Source organism: Syngnathus acus, unplaced genomic scaffold, assembly GCF_901709675.1.
Source record: "Syngnathus acus unplaced genomic scaffold, fSynAcu1.2, whole genome shotgun sequence".
NCBI classification, from domain to species: Eukaryota; Metazoa; Chordata; class Actinopteri; order Syngnathiformes; family Syngnathidae; genus Syngnathus; species Syngnathus acus.
Genome location: NW_023590244.1, coordinates 39,522 through 59,902, shown reverse-complemented (window position 1 = coordinate 59,902; position 20,381 = coordinate 39,522). Strand labels below are relative to the sequence as shown.

The window sequence follows — 20,381 nt, the reverse complement described above, 5'->3', positions numbered from 1 at the left end:
TATTCTCCCTCATTTTTACCAACACGTGGATTTTCCAACTCGGGGAGAGAATACTCTGGACTTGGTTTACACCAATATAAAGGATGCATTCAGAGCAGCCCCCCGCCCCCACCTCGGCTCTTCAGACCACCTATCTGTTATGCTAATCCCTGCATACAGGCCCCTGCTGATCAGAGCAAAACCCACAGTGAAGCAGGTGAGGGTGTGGTCTGAGGGGGCCATGGAGGCACTCCAGGACTGCTTTGAGTGCTCTGACTGGGACATGTTCAAATCAGCAGCAACATATGACAATCAGATCGACATTGATGAGTACGCCATGACTGTGTCAGCCTACATCAACAAATGCTCCGAGGACGTCAGCACCACTAAGAACATCATCACCCGAGCCAACCAATGACCCTGGATGACTGAGGATGTACGTCATACGCTACGAGCACGGAACTCAGCCTTCAAGTCTGGCGACAAGGAGGCACTGAGGACAGCGAGAGCCAACTTGAACCGTGCCATCAGGCTAGCGAAGCGTAGCCACAGTCGAAAAATTCAGGATTTTTTCCACGACGCCAATAACACCAGGAGTATGTGGCAAGGCATACGGGCGATCACGGACTACAACTTTCCCTCCCCCCCGGTGGGTGAGGTTGATGCTGACTTCCTAAATGGTCTAAATAACTTCTTTGGGCGTTTTGAGGCACTAAACAGCACTCCTGCAGTTAAAACTGTTCCCCACCAGGAAGAGGAGGCCCTCTGCCTTGACTCAGCCGACGTGTGGAGGACTCTGAGAAGAGTCAACCCACGTAAGGCCCCAGGCCCCGACAACATACCTGGGCGGGTGTTCAAGGAATGTGCAGGCCAGCTGGCTGGTGTCATCACAGACATTTTTAACATCTCGCTGGACCAAGCCAAAGTGCCAGTGTGCTTCAAGGCTGCCTCCATCATTCCGGTGCCGAAGAAACCTCAAATCACCTCATGGAATGACTACAGACCTGTGGCACTGACTCCCATCATGATGAAGTGCTTCGAAAGGCTGCTCAAAGATCACATCGTCTCCAGACTCCCCCCAACATTCGATCCGTTCCAGTTTGCCTACCGGCAGAACCGCTCTACTGAGGATGCCATCTCCTCCGTTCTTCACCTGAGCCTGGCTCACCTGGAGGAGAGGAACACCCACGTGCGGTTGCTGTTCCTGGACTTCAGCTCAGCGTTTAACACCATCATTCCACAACATCTGGTGGAAAAACTGGAACACCTGGGCTTCAGCACCCCCCTTCGGAACTGGCTGCTAGACTTCCTCACCAACAGACCTCAGTCAGTCCGGGTCGGACAGAACACCTCAGATGTCATCACCCTCAGCACAGGCTCCCCTCAGGGCTGCGTCCTGAGCCCCCTGCTGTTCACCCTGATGACACACGACTGCGCCCCCAGGTTCACCACCAATCACATCGTGAAGTTTGCAGACGACACAACGGTGGTGGGCCTCATCAGGGACAACAACGACCTGGACTACAGAGAGGAGGTGGAGCAGTTGGTGGGCTGGTGCAGAGAAAATAGCCTGATCCTGAATGTGGAGAAGACAAAGGAGATCATCGTCGACTTCAGGAAGAACCAGCCTCACCACGCTCCACTGATCATCAACAGCTCAGCTGTGGAGGTGGTCAGCAGCACTAAATTCCTGGGAGTCCACATCACAGACGACCTCACCTGGACTGTGAACACCACAACACTGGTCAAGAGGGCACAGAAGCGCTTGTACTTCCTGCGGAGGATGAGGAGAGCCCACCTGCCCCCACCCATCATGAGGACGTTCTACCGAAGCACCATAGAGAGCATTCTGACAAGCTGTCTCTCGGTGTGGTGTGGAGGTTGCAGCGCCTCCGATTGGAAGAACCTGAGGAGAGTGGTGAGGACAGCAGAGAGGATCATCGGGGCTCCTCTTCCCTCCATTCAGGACTTGTCATCCCAGCGCTGCGTGTCCCGAGCCCGTAATATTATCAGTGACCCATCACACCCCCACCATGGACTGTTCTCCCTGCTGCCCTCAGGGAAGAGGTTTCGCAGCATCCGCTGCAGGTCCACCAGGTTCTGCAATAGTTTTTTCCCTGCTGTCGTCAGACTGTTGAACATTCAAACGTAGTATTCCTCTGCACACTTGTAAATACTGCTTTTGTCTCCTGCACTGTTTACATACTTTATCACTGCTGCACTTTGTACTTTATAATTATCTTATTTCATATTTTTATATAGAATGTCACTTTTTTAACCAGCCGAAATACCACTACATTGTTGAAAGCCGTATGCAACGACATTTCGTTTTGTACACACCTAGTGTTGACAAAATGACAATAAAGTTCTGTCTAAGTCTAAGTCTAAGTCACTGTTGCATTGCTTTAGGAGCGTCTTTGTGTTTTAGGATGGCTTTACTGCTCCCACTTGCTTCCTTTGGAGGCATGATTAGAGTTGTTGCAATCCTCAGAGTAACGAGAATGTAATAACGAACGGAGTCAGTTGGCATGCGGGTCCTCTCGGCTCATCTCGTGAGGTTCGACAATCGAATTTCGTTCGACATCCGGAGCAAAAACGTCTCGAATTTTTTGTCCAAATACTGATTTGTTCGAGAACCGGGACGTTCGAAAACCGAGGCTCCACTGTAAAACAACTTAACACCGACTTTCGACGAGGATGGGATTTGAACCCATGCGTGCAGAGCACAATGGATTAGCAATCCATCGCCTTAACCTCTCGGCCACCTCATCTTGCTCATATGGCGTTGACAACACGTTATGTACGTTGTGCCAAGATACTTTGTGAAAATCCGACGATGTGATATGAAATGAGTGGAGAGCACAATGGAGTAGCAACCCATCGCCTAAATATCTCAGCCATCGCATCTCATGCATGAGTTGCATGGGCGACATGATATGGCATGTACGGGGTAGTATAAGCTACAAGGTAAAATGATACGATACTTTAGATGTGAAACGAAGAAAAGCTAAGCCACAAAAGAAGTGACACTGTCAACAAAGAAAAACATTTTTTCAATGTTGTCTCACCCCAAATCTTTGGGATCATCGGCTCTGCGCAGTTGGATTGTTCCACCAACATTTTAACATCAACATTCTTTCATGGTGTGCCTGGGTATCTCGGCTGAAGATCCTAAAGAAAAGAACCTAAATTTCTTGTATGCTATTGCATGATCGTATAGTGTTGTGGCCGTAGCAAGAGCTCCAGGGAGCAGCTAGGATTGTGCTAAAGAGCTGCATGAGGCTCTGGAGCCGCGGGTTGCCGACCCCTGAACTAGCTCCATTTAATCTAAGGTGCATGTCATATGGGCTATCAATTGCAATGAAACGGCTTGAGTTAATTGACCTTGAGTCTCTTTCGTCTGCTATTTTGATTCTCATCATACATAAAACATCACTTAAATCTGCCATCATGTGTTATCCATTGCGCCACTCGCCCTACAACACTGTATTGACTGTAAACTTGTGTGGAAAACTGTCATTGCCCAAAGGAAGGCTGTTTAGCAACAGTGACCAGCAGACAAATTCAACAAGGTAATTTGATTATGCCATAACCCGGATTCGAATCGAACCAAAAAACGAACCGAAAGGAACCAATCAGATGGCCCGAATCCATGCACGGTGGATGGCGGCGGTGGTAAACAGTGATATTTGAGAAGTGAAATGAAGTTTATAGGATTTGCAGACAGTGTGGAATCATTATTTCAACAAAAGTAGGCAGGTGCATACATTTGGGCACCCCAAGAGAAAAATGACATAAATATTTAGTAGATCCTCCTTTTACAGAAATAACAGCCTCTAAACCAGGGGTCCTGAACCTGGAATCGGTCAAACTAGGGGTTCGGTGAGTCGGTCTCAGGGGTTCAGCAGAGCCTCTACTGGGGAGGTCCGAACACACCTGATTTATAAATTCGTGACAACGCATATCTGAACTGGTCTCGCAAAGGCAACAGCAGAAGTCACACTGATTTGCTGGTATGTCATTTGACGTAAATTCATGCATTGTGTTGGTTTTATTCTTTGAACAAGATGATGTTCATGCACGGCTCATTTTGTGTGCCAGTAAAAAACATCTATGTCTTGAATTTGAAAAAAATATATACATTTTTTTCACTAACGAGGGGTTCGGTGATTGCGCATATGAAACTGGTGGGATTCGGTACCTCCAACAAGGTTAAGAACCACTGCTCTAAACACTTCCTATAGCTTCCAATGAGAGTGTGGATTCTGGTTGAAGGAATATTGGACCATTCTTCTTGACAAATCGTTAACTCCAATAAACTTCATTTCACTTCTCAAATATCACTGTGTCTGTCTGCTATATGATATATTTAACTGAAATTGCTGATCCGAACAGCCAAGGATTTATAAAGAAAATGTTGAAATTGATTAGGGGTGCCCAAACTTTTGCATACGACTGTATATGACCAAAGATTTGAGGTCCAACCGAGACTAAAACTGAGATCACTGGATTCAGAGTCTAGAGCGCTCATGGAACCCTCAGGTGTAGGGAAGCATACGATTTCATGGGGCAGCACACAAGCTGTTGCCATTTCGCAAATTTTTCCCAACTAAATGACAAATTATTTGAGGTCCCACCGAGACTTGAACTCGGATCACTGGATTCAGAGTCCAGAGTGCTCACCATTACACCATAGAACCCTGGCAGTGACAGAAGGAGGAGCATAATTTTTCTGAGCACAATGCACTAACTAAGGCGCTCATTTTACGAAATTGACAAAAGTAGTGGAGGCAGCGCTTACACACGCATAGTACTGAATTGGAATTTCCAAATTTGTGTTCCATGTAAATGAGTACAAATTGAAAGTTCCACCAAGACTTGAACTTGGATTGCTAGATTCAGAGTGCTCACAATCACACCATGCCAACATTGATTGATTGATTGATTGATTGATTGATTGATTGATTGAACATTTATTGATCCCCGGGGGTTGGGAAATTCAGGCCCCATCAGAATCCATACCACAGAGCGGGTATACAAAAGACACACAGATGGCATGAGCGCAACTCAATAGGCTCTCATAAGGCTGGCACACAACAGCGCCACAAAGAAAGCCTGTAAGTGCGAAAGATAAAAGCCGACAAAGCAAAGGAAAAAAGGCTAATCCCCATCGTCTGTTGTCTTCCGGGTTAGAGCACGCTGGCGTCAGATTTGTTGACTGCCGCTTCTATCCCGGACCGTGTCCGTTACTTGTTTTTCGTTTTCCCGTTTTCAGTGCACCCGTCTCTTCTTTTATTTTTCTCGTGTTGTCTTCCGTCCACCTCGCATCCCCGCAGCTCCGCTCTCACCTATCTGTTTCCTCTCCCTCGGACTACCAACTACGTTAGCCAGCTAGCCAACAGCCAACTGGCCAAAACCACCACCGGACCCTCCTGCCTCCCGACTCGGAGCCTGTGGCCGCCGCCTGCTGTGGACTCGACGGCAGCTCTGGCCCGGCTCTCTGGCCTTCCGTTCGGCGTCCTTGGGGGACGGGCTCCACTCCCTGCGGGCTCGCCAACTGTGGCTCTGCTGTGTGCCGCCGTGGTGCGTTGGGGCCTGCCGTTCGAGCGGGTGCAGTCGAGGTCGACTGGCATCACCACCTGGTCCACTGCTGCTTCCACACGAGGCTGGGATCCTTCGCCGCTACATCTGACCGGCATTTCCCCGATGGCTCACCCATCTCCTCTTTTTGGACTACCAACCCCCCGTCACCCCCACCTCCCGTACTGGCAACCTCAACAACCTCCGCTCCCGCCCCTCCTGCTCCTCCATCCATCTCCTTCGCACTGCTGACCGATGTCTTGTTAACTATAACCTACTGTCTCTCTCCCCCCCCTCCACTCTTTTTTATTCCATGTGAAGCGTCTTTGGGTTATTGAAAAGCGCTATATAAATTGAATGAATTATTATTATTATTAAAAAAGTAACAGCGGCCAACCAGCACCCCTCAATATCAGAGAACACCCCAAAACACACAAAATAGCCTCCACGGGGTCCATAAACAAGTGTAAGGACAGTCCAGTTCAACGGCGCCCAATGGACCGTGGTCGTGAATCGGTGAAAACATCACAAAACAGGCAAACGTGTGAGCACCGTCCTGGGCACGTGCAGATGGACACCACGGGGCTAGCACGGCGAAGGTCGTTGGTTCCGACGAGCACGAGGCTGCGAGGCCAAGGCGAGGGACCCGTCAGCACCGGCCGGATAAGCAGGAAGCCGTCGTAGAGTTACGCCGGTCTCAACCGATTACTCGGTAATCCAGAAGAGCATTAGCTTTAAAACCATCCAAGATCTAAAGTAAGTTCCACCAGTTGACATTGTAACTCGGAGAACATGTGATTACTTTATCAAATACTATATGGCTCCTGTTTGCCGAGGTGTCCCTGGCACACTTTGCAAAGCAGACAACACTGACAAATAGATTTAGAAAATGTTGTTTCCACCCGGTCTCAAACAGGGGGTGTTTCGCGTCTTAGAAGAACATGATGACCACTACCGCTATGGAAACTGCTGTGACGTCCAAAGCATTTTGAGAAGCCTGGCAAAAGTTCAACAAAAGTGAGTGAGGAAGAAAGCAGGCACTTATGAACTTTTTGATTTGCTTTTCAAAACTGTGGCAGCAAAAGCAATTTTTCCATACAAAGAAATAAACTCCGCGTCGGGGAATTGAAGCCCGATTTGCCGAGCCCAGGCTGAGTCGTTTCGCTAAAGGGTACCTGATTTGAGACTGGGTGAAAACCAGGTTTCGCACTTTTCTTTAACTTTTGCCAGGCTCTTCAAAAGGCTATGTGTCAGCGCAGTTTCCATGGTGTAGTGGTTATCACATTCCCTCACACGCTGAAGGTCCCTGGTTGGAAACAAGTCTTATGATCCTTTTGATTTTAGACTCCGCGTCGGGGAATTGAGCCTCAGTTTGCCGAGCCGAGGCCGTGAATAGTATAGCTAAAACGGCCTGTTGCGTTTTGTTCAAGATGTCCATCGTTAAGCAAGTAAAACAAAAATGTGGAGTAACAGTTTTTGTAACAGATATTAGGTTGTTTAACGGCAGTCAGTGCACAAGGCACTTCAGCAGATGAAACAACAACGTCAAACTTCAAATCAGAAGGCTTTATACTGACCAAAAGCAGGAACTAGGAAGGGAATGGGAGGGAAGGATAAGGTCTGTTCTGTTATCACCTGAATGTCCTGTTATTTACTGAATGTTTTGTGACTATGTGTCATGGAACTTAACTGAGCTCTGTGTGCCGTGTCTGTGCTCACTGCCTATGTGTAAATGAAAGTCACAAAGCTCTGTGTGCTGTGTCTGTGCTCTGATTGAGCAACTATGTTTGGGTAAATTAGTTACACATTGATTGATATGTTTGTATAAACTAATAAGAGTATCTGCATATTGCTGTTGCTCCCTCTTCAGGCCCTAAACTGATCGCCATTCCATTCCATCCATTCCGTCCATTATCTGTACTGCGGGGGGTCGCAGGCGTGCTGGAGCCTATCCCAGCAGTCATCGGACAGTAGGCGGGGGACACGTTGTAACTGGTTGCCAGACAATCGCAGGGCACACAGAGACAAACAATCATTCGCACTTGCACTCACACCTATGGGCAGTTTGGATTACTAAATAGGCTGACCAAGCATGTTTTTGTGATGTGGGAGGAAAACCCGGGGAAAACCTACGCAGGCACGGGGAGAACCTAAAAACTCCACACAGGGAGCACCAGATCACAAGTCAAAAGTCCTTATATGATACAAATGGATTTGATTTCATGTCGAATCGTAAGCTTTGCATGTTTGAGTGGGGATTTGGGGAGGTTTCACCAAACATGTGAATGAATGAGGGAGTAACCGTAAAGATCTAAAACAGTGATGGTTGCTTCGGTTGTCGAACAAAATTCGGAGGTCGAACCTCGCGAGATGAGCCGGGAGGACCCGAGAAAACCCGACCGCGCGGCCCGGATGCCGACTGACTCCGTTGTTATTGTATTTTCGTTACTTTGAGGATTGTATCAACCCCTAATCATGCCGCCAAAGAAAGCAAGTGGGAGCAGTAAAGCCATCCTAAAACACAAAGACGCACTTAAAGCAATGCGACAGTGAGCCCCCGGCGCGCTGCGGTTGCGCGATCGGACCAAATTAAGCTCCCTTTGCACTGTTGTCCACTTAAATTTTGGAAAGTATATCAGGATTTTAAAAATATTTTCTAAATTTCAGCGACGGCTCTGTCACAACAATGCGACCAGCGCAGTGCAGTTGCACGGTGGGCGACGTGCTACGGTAGCACGTTCGGCGGTGCGCTGCAGTTGCGCGATCGGACAAAATTAAGCTCCCTGCGCACTTGGGTCTACTTAAATTTTGGAAAGTACATCAGGACTTTAAAATTATTTTCTAAATTTCAGCGACGGCTCTGTCACAATAATGCGACCAGCGCGGTGCAGTTGCGCAGTGGGCGACGCGCTACGGTTGCGCGTTCGGCGGTGCGCTGCAGTTGCGCTATCACCAAATATGCGCAAATGAAAAAAATGCTTAGAAAAGGCGGGGTTTTTTTGTCTTGAAACGGATTAAAAAAATCCATTATTTGTAATGGGAAATATAGATTCGGAATTCAACCGATTCGCTTCTCGAACCGCCTTCTGGAACGGATTGTGGTCAAAAACCAAGGTTTGACTGTTTTTTTGCTATTCTTGTTAAAATCGCACTTACATGTGAACTGGAAATGACAATAAAAACACATAGTGAAAGCCAAATTGAGCAAATTGGCTATTTTAGAAGTGTATGTCAAACTGGTAGCCCTTTGCCTCAATCAGTACCCAGGAAGTAGCTCTCGGTTTAAGAAAGTTTGGTGACCCCTGATCTAAAGAAACACAACGTTACAGACAGATGACAACACAAGATATTATATAAACCATCCTAATTACGAAAATTAATTAATATAGCCACAGTGTTTGAACACTTAAACAGCGACATGAAGACAGAGAGCAGTTCTGTCTAACCGCATTGCCTGTCAACATAGGCAGCCGTGTAATTACGCAATCCTCAGAGGAGGCGACAGGACGTTGGGTCCTCCGAGCAAATTGTCTTCGGTTTTAAAATAACTATAAAAATTCAGCGATTTTGGTTCAAAATGATACAAAATTATTGAAATTAAAAGGAAAATGACTTTATAATAAGAACAATTGAATTTGTTTTTCCCATTTTCATGGCGGCAGGGGAGGCGTGCCTTGCCTCCTCTGACCGCACGTCCCTGACCATAACTATGATCATGGGTTCTCCTCGTTAGCAGATTAAAATACTCAAACTGTTTCAAAGTATATTATAGCAAAACAAAATAATATTAAATAATCCAAAATTGTGTGTTGCTGTGTCACTCAGAACATGTTCATTTAGTCAATAACTCAAACTATTAATTTACTGTCTGATAAATTTGACTTTGGCACCATCTTCTGGTGAAAGTTTGGAACTGCAATAGAGGTTGACGAGATCAACCAGTCACCCCCCCTTTACCAGTTTAACAAAAGTTAATTTAAAGGAACTAACTTCTAGGTGACCTTTACTAGGCCCAAAACAGGTCACCCCTATGTCATTCTTTGTGTCAGGTTTAAGTACCATCAGACATTATTTTACAAGTCTCAAACCCCCGTACCACGGCCTGGGCAATAAACTGGACGAAGTCAGAGCCGAGCTGTCGATCGCCGAAATACTCATCATCAATGAGATTTCCATGGTGTCAAAAGACCTCTTTGCCTACGTGAATGCCAGGTTGAAACAAATCAAAGGAATTAATTTACCTTTTGGTGGCATGTCTGTTCTTGCTGTTGGAGATTTCTTTCAGCTCCCTCCTGTGAGACAATCCAAACCTCTGTGCGTGTACGATCCCACGCGGCTGGACCACTGGCGTGACAACTTCAAAACGATCACACTCAGTGACATCATGAGGCAGAAAGACGATGTTGCCTTTGCTGAACCGACTCCGCGTCAAAGAAAAGTCTGATGAACTGTCGGAACTGGACAGAGCTCTCCTTGCGACGAGGTACACTTCCCCTGGAATGTGTCCAAAGCATATTCTGCATGTTTTTGCCACCAATAAACAGGTGGATGGCCATAACTCCGCGATGCTGAATCTGCTTCATAAGGACATTGTGCAAATTGACGCAGATAACTACAAGAAAGACAAAGGAACTGGCAGAATGGCAAGGCAAGCTTCCCCTGTGCAAGGCGCTAAGAATGAGCTCCCGGACTCAATCAAAGTTGCCTTCGGTGCTCGTGTTATGATCACACGCAATATTGATGTTCAAGCAGGTCTGTGCAATGGGATGTTTGCAAAAGTTGTCAAATTGGTGAACTATCCAAATGAAGCACGTGTCCAGAAACCTGGGTTTATTAAATAAACCGGAATTGACCTTATTTCAACAAGAAGGGCCTTAAGTGAAACCAGAAGTGACCTAAATATAACATTTGCTCTAACCTTTACAATTTTTGTCCGATTAGACCCGTTTCAACTTTTGAACTCCAAACTGAACCTCTTGAACCTGTAGTTTTCGTTTTGTTCCAAATTTAAAAAAATGTTGGCGCAATATTTTTTTAAATTCCCATTTATGGTCTTCGCCTTCACACGCAATTTCTCCAGAAATTGCATTTTCTAGTTCTTTTTCTAGTTTATACCATTTGGTCCTTGCAAAAGTTAAAAAGCATTCAAAAGTAAACGCAACTGAAAATATTTCGTTTCTTGAAATTCTACTGACATAATTCCATTTTACACTTTAATTTAATCCTCAAAATGTGACGACCTGTTCACCAGATTTAACATTTCTAGCGTTTCTGATAATAAAACAAAACACCCATCAAAAGATGTTTAAAGAGTGCCATGAATTTTTATTTTGGATTTATAACATATTGAATATCTAATATCATGTTTGACAGTGTTTATAAAGTTTGGAACATTTACCGAAAATGCGATCACGTCAAGTGCATCCATCCTGGCTCTGAAAATGGCGACTCTCGAAGGCCCGCCGAGAAGATTCCCCGTATCATGATGGACAGGGAACCTACAAATTATTCTTTTTATATCTCTTTAGTGGGTTTAAAAGGAGAAGTTGAAACCATTTTGTCCAACTAGAACGCGACCACGAGCCACGTCCAGACGTTAGTTAGCCACCTAGCAGGTTAGCATAGCTGCTCTTTCATGTTCGAAGTGCGTAATATCCGGTGATGTAGCAAAGGCAATCCCTGTGTTGTGATTGGCTGATGAGGAGGCCTTTTTTTTTTTTTTTTTTAAGTATGCCTCAATGATAACGCCGATCATAACGGATAGACATCATTTTGGAAGTCAGGAACTCATCGATCAGACGCACGAAAATTAACCAACGCCGATTTAAAGATGATGCAAAACCGTCAAAAACAGGTAGGGAAAAGTTTTAGACCCAAATAACTTCAATAAAGAAACGTTTTCGCATTAATAACTTTTCTGAAACTTATTGGAACATGCACAAACTTGAAGACACAATTACAATTCGGGACGGAAAAACTCAACTGAAAACTAAAATGTTTAATTTAGTGTTCCAGATGTTTAATGAGGAATTGCAGCCAGATTTGAATGAAGATTAAAGTATGAACAACTAATGCAAACTCTGGATTTTGAGGAGAATCATGCACGAGAACATGAAAAATGGAATAGTTACATGTTTCTCATAAAACAATTAATAACTTTTTTTTGCAGATTCTGGATGCACACTTGGTGGAACCTTGGTGCCACCTGCCTGATCGAGTGATGTAAGTAACAACTGTATATCATATCATGTTTCTATCGTCAACATTTCTGCAGTCTAACGTTCGTATTTTTCTGTAGCCTTGGACACTTGTCCAATAACATACGACCACCAGGATGTTACCTGCTCACTCCGATCTTACCACTGTTGGATTTGGTCCACAATCTTGCGAGCGCGCTATCTGCGCCTCACGGCAAAAGCCCTTGCCAATCACCTGTAATCCAATTTACTCCCTGCGTGCTCGTTTGATTTCTTCAGATGTAGGAAAATGCAAAGACACTGAAGCAGAAATTAGACTCACACAGGTTGGTTGAGTTCAATCACAATTCTTGTTAAGAAAGCTCTGTTTTCAGGAAAGTACAATACAGCGCTGGGCCTTTCAAGAGCAGAAAGTCTCCAATCAGAAAAGGCAACGTTCAAGGTTCTTTGGTCAGCTCATATTCAGTTGGTGTGGGGCGCGTTTGATGGGTGATGAGTCGTTGGGGTGGGGCGAGTTCGCAGTAGAGTTTGATTCCATGGGAGTGGGTGCTGGTTATGGAAGATTCGGTGTGTGTGGGGGGGCTGTGGTCTTCCATCCCGTCTTTCGGCCTTGGTGATCATCTTTGGCCGAGTCCTTGGCTGTCTCCTTCTGGCACCAGCTGGTTTTTTATCTCCGAGTGACCTTCCTGTAAACATTCTCCTCCATTCTTGCACATATGCTGTCGTACCTCATTCTTTCACTTTTGTCATTTTGCACGAATTAATGTGAGCTTTTTGGCTGTAACATCATTAATCTATTACTGTTCCCTGACTATGCAAAGTTAGTTCTTTTGATACTCCATGTCTTTGCTCACATCATTATATTCTTAGTTTAATCATGCTTTCCACCATATCTTTTCTGTTAGGCAAAACATTTCCCTCTGTGCAGAGCGTTCAGTAGTAATCGAAAAGCTGGCGTCTCGCATTAGGCGACATATGACGTTTAATCAAAACACAAGATATAATCAAGTACTGTACGGTCAAGACGACTCTGGCCGTGTCCATGATTTAGAGAACAAACATCAGGCATGCATTACACAGTTCCTTAAGGGTCATTAAGCTATGTAAGCAACATATCAAAATACATTTATTTTGCAGTGCACAGAAATACAAATTGAATCATAAAGTTGTAGCAACCTCTGTTATTATCTTGTATCAAAGAATGTCTAGTTATGTCTGCTTTATTGGTTGATTCCATGAATATACTTGTCTGCTTATATACTTTATCCAAAGAGATGTGAGCGTATCTGGTATTGTGGCTAGGCGGGTTTTGTGTCTTTTGACCCTATTCCTTCACCACCAACACCCCAAAATGCACGGTAAATCCTCAGTTTCTGCAAAATGTATTCCTTTGAATGCCCACACGATGGTGACATGCGTTTGCTTGTGCTTTTGATTTTCCAGCTGGACAAAAGAACCCCAGACTCCTTCCAAGCCGTATATCAAAAAACCACCGAACGCGTTTATGTTATTTATGAAGGAGCAGCGGCCTTTTGTCAAAGCTCAACTTGAAAATTCAAGCGGAGAGCGTACAGACAGCGCATCCGTTAATAAAATCTTGGGGCAGATGGTAAGTACGATGCGCACGCATTCACGCGCGCATGTTTTTTTTTGACACTTTCTCATTAAATCCACAGTGGAAGTCGCTCACGCAGGACGAGCAGGAAAAGTACTTTAATGAATCGGATTGGCTCAACCAGATCCATGCCAGCTTGCACCCGGATTGGTCCTGTCGAGATAACTATGTGAGTTAGAATCCATCGGAACAATTAAAAAAAAAAAAAAAAAAGTGTTTTTGTGTGAAATGACATGATTTTGTGTATTGTGCAGGGTCAAAAGAAAAAGAGAGTGTGGTGCAGTACCAAAAAATCGGAACGCACTAATAATGTCCAACCGCATGCTTCTTTGATGGGCAATAATAATACAGGTACGTCTCAGAAAATGTTTCTTTGAATTTTTTGAACTGATCACCTGACAGAGCGTGTCAATCCAAACTGAGCATTCTGTTTAGTGATGGAAGACTCGCAGTGAATCTCATCTCGGGAGTGACTGGCGCTTTTGTGTTTGCAGTGCGTGTACCTGACATCCCCGCACCGGCACCCCCCCTCTGTCACGTTCAGCCACTTTGAGGCACGCAAAGCGGACCTGACTGGCCACTTGGCGGTGCCGAGGCAGCCCTTCTTGCCAGATACGAGCATTTGGCAGGCAGGGCCTAATGAGGACCCTGGCTGCACCATCGGTAGGGGTTTTGAGTTGCCTCCATCTTCGTCCTCATCCTCATGCATCGGCAGCCTGTATGAGAACGACCTGACGACCTCCGGCCTATTTAAGGAGTTGGAGGAGCTGGAGATGTCCACTAGCTCCACCTGCGTGAAGCTGGCCCCCCACCCCACGCAAAATTTAAGCAAAATAGTCTGTTTCGTTTGTGCTTCGTTTGTGCTGGTTTGTGCAGCAAAAATTTTCGTTTGTGCTGCTATGGTTTTTTAGTTATGAACGATTCTTTTATAGGTCATCCAGAGTTCACCCAGCCCCCCATCTGCTCAAAATGAACCCAAAATGGTACCGTTCGTTTGTGCTTCGTTAGTGCTGGTTTGTGCAGCAAAAATTTTCGTTTGTGCTGCTTCCGTTTCGGAGATATTACACATTTATTTTATAGCGATGACGTCACCTAGCCCCCCACTTCGCTCCAAATGGACCCAAAATGGTACCGTTCGTTTGTGCTTCGTTTGTGCAGGTTTGTGCAGCAAAAATTTTCGTTTGTGCTGCTTTCGTTTCGGAGATATTACACATTTATTTTATAGCGATGACGTCACCCAGCCCCCCACCTCGCTCCAAATGGACCCAAAATGGTACCGTTCGTTTGTGCTTCGTTTGTGCAGGTTTGTGCAGCAAAAATTTTCGTTTGTGCTGCTATGGTTTTTTAGTTATGAACGATTCTTTTATAGGTCATCCAGAGTTCACCCAGCCCCCCATCTGCTCGAAATGGACCCAAAACGGTACCGTTCGTTTGTGCTTCGTTAGTGCTGGTTTGTGCAGCAAAATTTTTCGTTTGTGCTGCTTCCGTTTCGGAGATATTACACATTTATTTTATAGCGATGACGTCACCCAGCCCCCCACTTCGCTCCAAATGGACCCAAAATGGTACCGTTCGTTTGTGCTTCGTTTGTGCAGGTTTGTGCAGCAAAAATTTTCGTTTGTGCTGCTTCCGTTTCGGAGATATTACACATTTATTTTATAGCGGTGACGTCAGGTAGCCCCGCCCCCCTGTTTACTTCCAAATTGACCCAAAATAGTGCCGTTCGTTTGTGTTTCGTTTGTGCTGGTTTGTGCTGCAAAAATGGTATCGATTGTGCCGCAAAAAAATTTGTTGGCGTTCAGTGAATCATTCAATTTGTCATTTATTTAATACTAATTTATTTTCTAGAGATGTCAAATCCTTGCTCCATGGATCGTTAATTAACCATTTGTTTGTGCCATTGCAATTTTTCATTATTAAAATCATGCATCTTCATTAACCCCCTGTCATGTATTTTATTCTTTTTCACTTGACATCATGATAACTCCTTAAATCTTACACATGTATTATCCAACTAATTACCATGCCAAGTGACCTCTGCAGGCCGGTAAGACATATCGCAACAGGGTGGCGAAAAACAAAGACGTGCAACTTTTTCAAGCGACAAATACACAACTATCTCCGAAGATTTAATAACAGTGAGTGACAGAAAGCGTCTTTTTCTGGGAAGTGACCATCGACCAATGTAAGTAAAATGTGTAAAACAAAACAAAACGGAGTTCCTACAATATAGAATTAAAAACACCCTAGGTAGTCTGAATAGCTAGTTGGCTAACATTGTCTTATTATACGTGTGTAATTTACACTGACCAAGAAAACTAAATTTCTAAAGAAAGCATGCTTGATACATTTTGATGTCAAAATATTTTTCCCTTTGCATCATTTTTCCGTCCATGCATAGCAATTATAATGATCACGCATGTGTAATTTTAATTATTCAAGCAATGAATCCTGATTATATTTATATTTGTCCTTCAACTAGATGCCCAAACAACCAGCAGTAGACAATGATTTAATTGTTGCAGTTCTCTGCTCATCAAAAGAGGCCATACTTGAAAATGGTAACGTAGCCACTCCAAGCGCTACTGTGTGGACAGATCTGAGTGACCAGTTGGAAAAGAAGATGTCTGCAAAGGCTCTGTACACCTTTGTAAAAACAAACAGACGCAATATCTGGTCAGCTCTGGGATTCAGTCATGATGAAACTGATCCTGAAACTAGCAGTGAAGCAAGCTCGGAATCAGGACCTGAACGGTCCTTTCAGCTTCATATTCCTTTTGACAAGTGGATGGAATTTATTCCGGAAAAGGCTGAATACAAAGATAAGAACTGTCGAACCCAAAAAAGAGAATATACAATTTTGAAGCCTGGCACCTGGACCCACATCATAAATGAACAAATCTGGAAAACAGTCAAAATTCCTTGCACATTTGTTTTTAAAAGAGCCAAGGTCTATCCATTGGTCTCAAATAATTATATCGAAATCAGAGGATACTGCAAGGAGTGTCATGGCCTTCTCAACATTAATTGTAGCGGAGAGCCAGAAATTAACAGTCCAATGATATTCAACTGTGTCATTAAGAACAGTGATGACTCCCTACACACTGGTAGCTCAAAGCGGTTTCTATCTGGACAGTTGCGTGTGCAGGTAGCCAAGGAACTTTGTGAGGGCAGGATGGAACCACATGTATGGCGAGCATCACAGGCAAATAAATCGATGGACTTCGGAGACCCTGAGCCAAGCCACCTGCCAAATTTGGCCACCCTGCGCAAGGCAAAGCAAGAGAAAAATGATTTGGCATTAGGTGACAAAAATCCAATTTTATCATTGCAGATGTTGAAATACAGTGCACCTCACAGTGACAGCATCAAAGACATTGGACTTGACAAGTTTTTCTGTCACTATTGGAGTCAAACACAAATGCATGTGTACAAGAGCTTAAAGAAATCCCACCCAATATTATGTGTTGATGCAACTGGCTCAATAGTTAAAAAACTGATGAGGCCGAATGGCATGTCTGGCCATATCTTCCTGTATCAGGGTGTTATGACAGGGCATACCAGCTCCAGTGTCCCAGTCGTGCAGATGCTGTCAGAGAAGCATGATGTTAATGCTATCACACAGTGGCTGAAGGAATGGATCCATGCAGGTGCATCTGTTCCTAAAGAAGCAGTGAGTGACTTTTCTCTGGCGATTCTTGGAGCTCTAGTCAAAGCTTTTACCCCTCATCCTGATCTGAAGAGCTACATCAATGAGTGCTTTAACATTTCACGTGGGAATCAACCTGGACATCTACCCCCATGTTTTGTCAGGGTAGATGTAGCACACTGCATTAAGATGATCTGCCGATGGGACTGCCTGAAAAACAAAAGACCTCGTGTTAAGGATTTCTTTGTTAGGTCAATAGCACAGCTTCTTAAGTCACAATGTTTGCAACATGCAAAAGAACTTCTTCGTGCTATCACCATTGTGGCACTGAGTGAGACAGAGGGTAATGACAATTCTGGAGCCCCTATCCCATCAGAAAAGTGCAAGAAATACTTGAGAGCGCAAATCGCAGAGGAATCTGTCCCCATTTCAGATGAGGAAGTTGAGGGACAAGAACCAGGTGATTCATTAAATCAGCACATCCAGACTAATGTCCGAGAGTGGGTGACAGAAATATGTGAGGAGAGCAGGTCACTTGCCATGGCTGATGGGGATAGAGACAACATCCACTTCCTCCCTGAGATTATTCCCCAAATAACAAGACTTGGAAGTTACTTGCCACTCTGGACAGCAATAATGGTCCCTCTCTTCAAAAGCGCCAGCATCACTGCAAGTTCCGCAGCTGTTGAAGCAGAGTTCAAAAACATAAAAAAAGGCCTTTTCAAGCATGAAAGCCTACCCATTCGTGTGGACCGGTTTGTTGCTCGTCATCTTTCCTTCATTGAGGGAAACATGCGGATTTGCTCTGCAAAACAAAAAAGTGATGTGTGTGATGCCACGACCGTCAGAGAGCCTGACAATGTCTGCAGTACTTCTCAAACTGAAGTAGTAAACAAAAGGGGAGAAAAATCTCATCCTGGAGCGGAGCCAGATGCATCTACTGACAGTGCAGTTGAAAACTGGAGAGGTTTAGCGGTCCCACCGAAAAAAAGAAAGATAACTTCATATCTCTCTCCTTGTCCTGAATGGCTGCATATTGACACACAAGTGGGCTGGAAAAAAGTCAAGGTACCATTGTTGAAAAACGGGAACCATCAACGGCCTGTTAAACTTCGCACATCAAAAGTGTTTGTGCTCAATACTTGTGCATTTGATTCTGTCTTGCAATGCTTATGCTGTTCTTTCTGTGAAAGTTTTTCATTTGAAAAGACTGTTTTGAACTATGAACGTGGGAACCAATTCCTCCACCTGGTAAAAACCATCACAACACAGAGTGTGAACCCACAGGTATACTCACAGAGGGCAGAACTGCTGGGGGAAATATTCAAACCTGTCCTCCTGACCTCAGGTGCTCTCCAAATTGATGCACAATGCCACATCTCCACTGTAATTGAGAGCGCAATGAGGAATATCCCAAGTGTTTATTTGATAAAACAATGCTCCTCACAGTACTGCAGTTTAAGCCAACAAGTAACAAGGCAAGTTTCACTTGTTTGTCCAAACGTTGCTGTCCTGCAGACCTGTGGCATGGCTTCTCTTCAGACTGCTGCTGAAGAGGGACTCAGCCTTCCTGACTCTCTCTGCCTCAGGCCAATTGAAAATCCTTCCCATTGTCCGTCTTCATTCAAAACACAGGACAACAATACAGGCAAGGCTCTGTGTTCAGGTAATGTTACTCACAGCTACAATCTGGGAGAGTTTGTGTGGATTGACACTGACCTTGGTAGCAGTTGCAAGGAAGTTGCCTTGCTTGGATTTCCCTCCAGTCTGGAGCTAAAAGAGAAGACCTTTACTTTGAGAGCAGTCATTGGCTTTGAACCAGGACTGACCCAGGATTCTCTCGGGCATTATGTGGCATACTGCAGGAGGACTGCATATGCCTGGGAGATCTATAATGACCTGGGAAGTGGAGTGAAAGCAGCATCAGAAAATACTAAGATCTTCCCACATGCTGTGTTCTACACAGTGCAGTGATGCATTGTTTGAATTGTTGGAAAAAAATGTTGATAATGTTCCCTTTGACAAAGAAAGTTATTTTTTCACGTTTTCAAGTTTCTTTTTCTGGCTGTCATCAACTTCACATACATGTATTAATTGTTGCATTAATTAATGTTTTGGAGCAGACATAGACTCATCAGGTATTTAGATTGCGGTGAACCTTTTGCATGTCAGATGTAATTGAAAAAAATGATCACATAGGCTTATTGAAAACAAGGAAATTAATCAATGAGCACGATACAAACATAATTACAGAAATATCCTCGTACTAAAAGCCATTCCCCGCAGTGAAAGTTTTCTGTAAGATAAAAAGAAAAGAAAAAAAGGCTAAGAACGTATTTACCTTGTATTCGTCCTGCATCAGGAGCATTCCAGTCCAGGAGCTTGAAATTCGCGACAAAATACAGTGACGTGGGCTGGGTGACGTCTTCGCTATGAATTAAATGTGTAATATCTGCAAAACCGTAGCAGCACAAACGAAACTTTTTGCAGCACAAACCAGCACAAACGAAACACAAACGAACGGCACTATTTTGGGTCAATTTGGAAGTAAACAGGGGGGCGGGGCTACCTGACGTCACCGCTATAAAATAAATGTGTAATATCTCCGAAACGGAAGCAGCACAAACGAAAATTTTTGCTGCACAAACCTGCACAAACGAAGCACAAACGAACGGTACCATTTTGGGTCCATTTGGAGCGAAGTGGGGGGCTGGGTGACGTCATCGCTATAAAATAAATGTGTAATATCTCCGAAACGGAAGCAGCACAAACGAAAAATTTTGCTGCACAAACCAGCACTAACGAAGCACAAACGAACGGTACCGTTTTGGGTCCATTTCGAGCAGATGGGGGGCTGGGTGAACTCTGGATGACCTATAAAAGAATCGTTCATAACTAAAAAACCATAGCAGCACAAACGAAAATTTTTGCTGCACAAACCTGCACAAACGAAGCACAAACGAACGGTACCATTTTGGGTCCATTTGGAGCGAGGTGGGGGGCTGGGTGACGTCATCGCTATAAAATAAATGTGTAATATCTCCGAAACGAAAGCAGCACAAACGAAATTTTTTGCTGCACAAACCTGCACAAACGAAGCACAAACGAACGGTACCATTTTGGGTCCATTTGGAGCGAAGTGGGGGGCTAGGTGACGTCATCGCTATAAAATAAATGTGTAATATCTCCGAAACGGAAGCAGCACAAACGAAAATTTTTGCTGCACAAACCAGCACTAACGAAGCACAAACGAACGGTACCATTTTGGGTTCATTTTGAGCAGATGGGGGGCTGGGTGAACTCTGGATGACCTATAAAAGAATCGTTCATAACTAAAAAACCATAGCAGCACAAACGAAAA

General features: G+C 44.5%; 1 long non-coding RNA gene and 2 other non-coding genes across 3 annotated transcripts; all 3 read right to left on the bottom strand.

Moving 5' to 3' along the window:
- Positions 1-2,668: 2,668 nt before the first annotated feature.
- trnas-gcu lies at positions 2,669-2,750 on the bottom strand. Its single transcript has one exon. It is a non-coding gene; the product is annotated as a tRNA-Ser (tRNA).
- Positions 2,751-4,607: 1,857 nt separating this feature from the next.
- Positions 4,608-4,679, bottom strand: trnaq-cug. The gene has a single exon. It is a non-coding gene; the product is annotated as a tRNA-Gln (tRNA).
- A 13,676-nt stretch (positions 4,680-18,355) lies between these two features.
- Positions 18,356-19,492, bottom strand: LOC119119272. Its single transcript, XR_005097216.1, has 3 exons — positions 19,362-19,492; positions 18,541-18,919; positions 18,356-18,404 (listed from the first exon to the last, which is right to left on the bottom strand). It is a non-coding gene; the product is annotated as an uncharacterized LOC119119272 (long non-coding RNA).
- Positions 19,493-20,381: the final 889 nt, after the last annotated feature.